The sequence below is a fragment of the Myotis daubentonii genome, chromosome 5 (assembly GCF_963259705.1).
Source record: "Myotis daubentonii chromosome 5, mMyoDau2.1, whole genome shotgun sequence".
In the NCBI taxonomy this organism is placed as follows: Eukaryota; Metazoa; Chordata; class Mammalia; order Chiroptera; family Vespertilionidae; genus Myotis; species Myotis daubentonii.
In genome coordinates this window covers 28,057,341-28,064,338 of record NC_081844.1, presented here as the reverse complement: position 1 = coordinate 28,064,338, position 6,998 = coordinate 28,057,341, and positions in this window count along the sequence as shown.

Genomic DNA, 6,998 nt, shown 5'->3' with positions numbered 1-6,998 from the left:
TGGGTATCTGCTGATGACTTTGATGTGTAGTTTGAGGCAAGGAGTCAAGAATGACTCCAAGGATTGATTGTTTTCCACTGTCAAAAATGATTCTGGACATTAATAAAGAGATACTTCATTTAAAAGATTATTGCAACAGGAAGAAAAGTCTACTGCAGTGAGGAGACTGTAAGATTCTGCATGCATCTAAAAAGGTAGGCAGGAAAAAATTCTTTTGTAGAGAGGAGTAAGCAAAGCTCAGGGAATGTCTGTGTTTAAGCAGGTGCAGTGTGGGTGCCTGACATTAAGCTTTTGATCGCTGAGGCATCCATTTCAAAGACACCCATCTTAAATAAACATATTGCCACTGCATGAATCACTTACTAGCTAAATTCACCAACAAAGAGTCAACCCTCGAAACCCTTAGCTGCACCCTTGACCCCAATATAGGTAGAGCTCTAGGTCCACACTCTCCCTCCCTCTCTCTCTACCTGTGACCTCACTGTATGGCTTCTCGCTGCTATGTACCCTCCAGGACAGTGGTTCTCAACCTTCTGGCCCTTTAAATACAGTTCCTTCTGTTGTGACCCAACCATAAAATTATTTTCATTGCTACTTCATAACTGTAATGTTGCTATTGTTATGAATCATAATGTAAATATCTGATATGCAGGATGGTCTTAGGCGACCCCTGTGAAAGGGTCATTCGATCGCCAAAGGGGTCGCGACCCACAGGTTGAGAACCGCTTCTCCAGGACCTGTGAGTAATAAACCTTGCCTTTTCAAAGTTCACTGACAGTTGTTGCTAGGGTGTTTCTTGCAATCATTATAGGAACTACAATGGCAGGTGGAGGCACACTATTGGCTTTTGGTCAAGGGAAATGTCTGGGGGATCTCACCACAAGTTGTAGGGGGCCACGGGAGTATCCTAAGTGGTTGTAGCCAACAACATCACTATCAGTAGGCTGAAAACTACACAAAACAGGGCTGCAATCTGCTTTAGCCTGAGTTAGGGAGGAAACGCCATTTCTCTGGCTTCCTGCATCCAAGTATTGGGAATTTCAACTGAAGTGACAGTCCTGAGCGCTCTGCACATACACAACCACATACTTTATCTGACAGTGGGCTTGAAAAAAGGAAAGGAGCTTCTTTGGTTCACACCCGTTTACTCTCCCTTTGGGAGTCTGTTGGAGCCCAGGGAGAGGGTATTTTGATCAGCTGAGGCCAGGCGGTCATCACCCCGAGGAGCCTGTGGCTGACCAGCTGTGCCATGCCCAAGTAGGTTTAGCAAATTCAGGAGTAAAATCATCAGAAAGCCCTCTGGAACCTCATATTGAAGTCACATGCTCCATTCCTGCTTTTATCAGTCATAAAGCTGATTAAATCATCTGTGATTCCTGTGACTGGTCTTAAACTTGGGAGGGAAATTAAGATATGTCACTGATTTTCTCCCAAGTTTCAATAGTAGACAAAGTTCTAGATTGTACACCAAACTTTCCACAATGACTCCCTCTGGGGCCTGGGATTAGAAAGAGGTTCACTCTTTGTAATGTTCAACATCTTTGCAAGCATGTATCATTTTCCACATCAGGTTTATTTTTAACCAAAAAGAAAAGGTGTATATTTAAAAACAAATATTCATCATCAGTGACTGGATAATACACTGTGCTATAGCTATACGATGGAATATAGTGGTTCCCCCCTAATCCACAGGGGATATGTTCCGAGACCTGCAATAGATGCCTGAAACTATGAATAGCACCAAACCATATATATACTATTATATATATATATATATAAAAACCAAGTGACCATCAGACCAGTCACCATGACATGCACTGCGGCTGGCCAACCAACCCAATTGGGGGGCAGCCCCTCCCCCCAGCCACCCTGGCCAGGCCAGATCACGGCCAACTGCCCACAGCAAGCCCTGCCCCCAACCGGCCCCCATAGGAGTGACCCAGCCGGACCCGACCCATGCACAAATTTGTGCACCAGGCCTCTAGTTAACTTGTAATAAAATAGAATAATTATAACAATCCTATATAATAAAAGCCTAATATGCAAATCGACCGAACAGCAGAACAAATGGTTGCTATGACGCACACTGACCACACAGTGTCTTATGGACCTTTATGGTTGTGCACTGACCACACAGAATTCCTGCTCATTTTCACATCAGGAGGTTATGGGGACTCCTCTTTCTGGCACTGGTGCTCCAGGATGGGGAGCCTATTGTGGGTACTTGAACCCCAACCTCCTGGTTCATAGGCAGATGCCAGGAGCATCTGTCCCGAGCCCTCAGGCCCCAGGCCAGCCAAGGCGGGTGCCAGCGGGGGCCCCCCAGTGGCCCAGCTGGTCACCCCACACAGGGAGGCGACCAGCAGTGGTGGCAGGGGGTGGGGCTGGCGAGCAGGCGGCACCAGGCTGGCCAAGGCGGGTGCCAGTGGGGGGCCCCAATCACCCCACTGGTCACCCCACAGATCAGCCCTGGTCACCCGTCAGGCCTAGGGACCCTACCCGTGCATGAATTTTGTGCACCAGGCCTCTAGTATACTATAATAAGTTATGTGAATGTGGTATTTCTCTCTCTCAAAATATCTTATTGCCCGTGGTTGGTGTGACTCAGTGGTTAGAGCATCAGCCTGCCCACCAAAGGGTCATGGGTTTGATTCCTGGTCAAGGGCATGTACCTGGGTTGTAGGTTCCATCCCCACCCCAGTGGGGGTGAGTTCGGGAGGCAACCAATCAATGTGTCGTTACAAAAGAGAGCCCTAGGAATATAGAACTATTGCTTTAAAGAAAAATAGCCTCAGTAGAGATGGAGATGACTGGTTCTGGAGTCCATGAGATATGGGTAGTAGAAAACATGTCTTAAGCAACCAGTTCCTGAATCCACAATCCACACAAGACAGGGACTATCATCAGATGACTTAAAATCCAGCTGTCTAATCGTGTTGTCCAGTAGAGTGGCCAGTAACCCCATGTGGCAGTTAACACTTTATACACCTATCGAGATATCATTCACATACTATTAAGTGAATTTGTTTCTCGGAATTTTCCATATACAGTATCACGTCATCTACAAAAATTAATAGCTTTACATCTTCTTTTCCAATCTAGCTGCCTTTTATTTCTTTTTCTTGCCTAATGCTCTCATTAGAACCTCTAGTGCAATTAGCATATGAGATGAGAGCAAACATCATTATCTTGTCCTTGGTTTTAGAGAAATTTTTCTGACTTTTACCACTGACTACCACTGTAATATCTGCTGTGTGTGTGTGTGGGGGGGGGGGTTGTTTTTGTTTTTTAGATGTTGTTTATCAGGTTGAGAAGGTTTCTTTTTAAAATCTCCCAAGTTGTTGCCTGGCCTGTCTGGCTCAGTGGTTGAGCATCGACCTATGAACCAGGAGGTCGTGGTTCAATTCTCCACAATAGGCTCCCCCTCCTGGAGCACCAGTGCCAGGAAGAGGAGTCCCCACAACTTCCTGCAGCAAAAATCAATGGAGATTCTGTGTGGATGAGGTGGAGGCTGCTAGAGACTCAGGTGTCCTCTTAAAGGGCCAGAGCACAGTCTCACTGGCTCCCACCCCAAGCCCTAAACAGCACCAAGGGGACAGTAGATTGAAAAGAGCATCAGGGACAAACAGGGAGGAACTGAATTGTCTGACTTCAGAGTGAGAGCTGGAGGGACGGCTCTGCTGGGGACAGAGTGCTGATGGAGGCCATGGTTTCCTTGTTGAGCTCTCTCCCCACCCTGCCTGCAGGCACAGGCAGTGCCAAGTCTGAGTCTCCATCAACCTGGTCACACCACTTGCCTCACCCGGTGATTCCATGAGACTGGGCTCCATGCAACTCACACAGGCCAGAACCTCCTTCGCCAGCTCTTCCTCACACGCAGCTGGCCCCTGCCTGTGCTGTGGGCTTTCCTAAAACCTCTGAAAGGTCATAAAGCCCAAACAAGCAGCTGCTGGCCTCAGAGTGCACTGTATGTCCTGATAACTGGTCTCAAGCTCGGGGCACAAGTGGCAGCTGCGCTCGATTTGCAGCAGAGCCTCGCCTAGGCAACTCTGAGCCAAGCACAGGCAGCTACCAACTGTAGATTGCTTTTTAAGCTCCTACCATGTAGCCCCAGGCCCAGTACAGGAATCCGCTGACCTTGGCTTTCACCAGAGGCCTTCCCAAGAGACCCAAATACCAACACACCTGGGCCTGAAGTGCTGTAGGAAGCATGGTGGTGGGCAACAAGTAAGGGGTCCCTAACTCCAGGGCTCCCATGGGATTGAGGTGTAAAACCACATTGAGCCCCAGTGTGTACTCTCCAGTCTATGCATTTCAAGATGAGAGGGCCCTTTGCTTGGCCAGGCCCCAACCCCATGCCAGCTTGTGGAAGCGAGGTCTCTGGAGAGGAGGTCTGCACTGTGTGCCCAGAGGTGCAGAGGCCCAGCTGGCCCAGTTCCCGTGCCCAGGCCCTCGGGCCCCGGGAAGCCCCACTGCAGACCAAGAGCTGGAATGTGAAAAAGGCCAGCAGCTATAGGACACAAGCGCTGACCTGGCCAGGGTCTCCATCTATCCCTCTATGTGCCTCTCTGTGCTCCCTAAGCTTGGCCCTGTGCTGTGAGGCATTCACTGTCTCTGGCTCCAGCAGGTTCCAGGCCAAGTTTAGCTCAGCCTCTGATGCCTGCTCTGGAAAGCGCTGCATAGCTAAGAAACTAAAAGTCCTGCCCCCTTAGTTTACTCCTGGGCTCTCCTCCAGGACCTGGAACTGACCCTGGAGGGGTCCAGACCACCATTCTTAACCCTCTCCCAACAAGTTGCTTCTGAGTCAGGCCAACACAGGGTTCTCCTTCTCTGGGCTCATCCTTGTGTCCTATATTACATGGAAATGCCTCTCAGATTTGAGCAACAGAAGTCAGGTGACCAGGAGGGATGCTTGGGAACAAGGTGATTCGGTTCCCATGCAGCAGGAAACTCAGTGAGCGCTGAAGGCCTGGGGTGAATAGTTAGCTCAGTTGTTTGGTCTAGAATGGGGCTGGGGTCGGGTACAGACCACCTACAAGGCCCTTTCTTCCACAGTGAGCCTCCACCTTGGCCCAACGCCTCACCTCAGCTACAGATTAGGGCTACAGGAGCCTCCCTGGATTTTGGAGTTCATATTTCAGGCCGTCTTTTGCTCTCTTTTTACCCCAGGCCTAGGAAAACCCACTGTGACCCAGCCTAGAGATGACTGAACCAGGGGCCCTCTGGGCTGTAATGCAAGGAACTCAGCCCAGGAGTCCTTCAGGTCCAAGAGAAAATCAGAAAATGCATCAGGAATAATACCAAATGTGGTCTAAAGGTCAGAGAGAGAAGGGACAGGCTGAATGTCCCTGCCCAGGTCCCTCCTCTCTGTGGCTTGGCCTGAGTTCCTCCTAACCACTACCCCCCATGCATCCATAGGAACCTAGGGGCAGGTGGTGCAGTAGCTAGTTCTGCTGCTCGAGTTTCTTTAGAGAAGACATAGAGAGGTCTGGGCTGAACCTTTCTGTGCCCACAGAGGAAGCTCTAATGGACCAAGGTGAGATGGGGGCAAAAATCCTTGTGAAACAGTCAGCAGGGGATGAGGACACAGAAAATTGGTCTTCCTCAGAGACAGCCCAGATGGACTCAGCCCCAACACCCTCATCAGCCTCTGCAGTCTCCTTGACCAATGACAGTCTCAGCTCTGCTGGGTTCCCTTGAGTCACAGGGAGCTCACTCATGCCAGTCAGCCCCTGCAAGGTTGGGTGAGCTTTTAAGGTCAAGAAAGTTCTCCTGGAAGGGAGCTAATATCCAACTGCACAGGACAATTCCTGTGGAATTGGTTCTCTCTTTGTGTCCATGAAAAACGTGTCCTCCCTCCAGCCTCAGTGATGGCATGAGTGTTTCATACATACAGAGCCTGGCATATTGAAGAGACTTAATATTGAATGAAGGAAAATATATTAAAAATCCACAACAACAAAAATTGTTCTTCCTTAACAATTTCCTGACATAATGTCACTACCTCCCATGTTTTACTTCTGTCATTATTTCTGATAAACATGAGGAAGTGTCTGCGGGGATCCACGGGATGTGGGATTAAATCCTGGCCTTGTCTTTGACTAATCATGTTTACTTGAAAGTGTGGCTTTATTGCTGTATCTCAATTTCTTCTATAAAATCTGTAAACTGAGGATTGTTTTTGGACATTTGAATGAATACCTATCTCCCTGGAAAAGGGGTTGGGCATATCGTAAGTGCTTGTCAAATGTTAGCTATCATTACCATCATCTTCACCAAACTAGGACTGTGGTACCCTTCTTTGTGGCTCTCAATTGTGTATGTGACAGTTGTGCTTTAAGCATTGTTGTTGGGGAAAAGGAAAATCTGGAAACTCCTGCCATGAGAGGGAAAACCAGAGGTAGGAAAGCAAACTGGTGAAGCCCTGTGTTGCTGAGCTGGGATGGATGAATTGGTTCCTATTTTACTTATGAGGAAGGAGAGGGGTGATGTTTCCTTGAGTCCCATTTAAGACACACAGTCATAGCTCTTTATTGAGAGGAGGACCATGGCAAGGTGCAGGCAAAAGCTAACATGTAGATAGAGCAGGAGAATTTAGTTACAAAAATGGTCAACGATGAAGGTGTAACTAAGTCCAGAGAGCAATGCATCAATGAATCGGCTGGCAGACCTGGTGAAACCCAGGACCTAATGACTCTGGCCTGCTTGCACTTCCCTCAGGAATGGAGAGGTCCAGGATGCATGCAATGAATAAAAACCCAAGTAAGGGGAAGGACTGTAAATCCCTGACTTCTTTGTGGGTTCCAGCATTTACCATGCTGGAACTCTGGGTGTGATTGGTCCCTTGTAACCAGGTAACGGCGGAACCTGTTCTGATTGGCTGGCAGCAGCCAGGACAACAGACTTCAGTTGAGAAGCAACTGTGGCAGGAGAGAAGGAGCTTTGGCTGTGCTCTCTTCCCACTGTGGTTGTAGCTCTCAGCGCTTGTCGGATCCCGA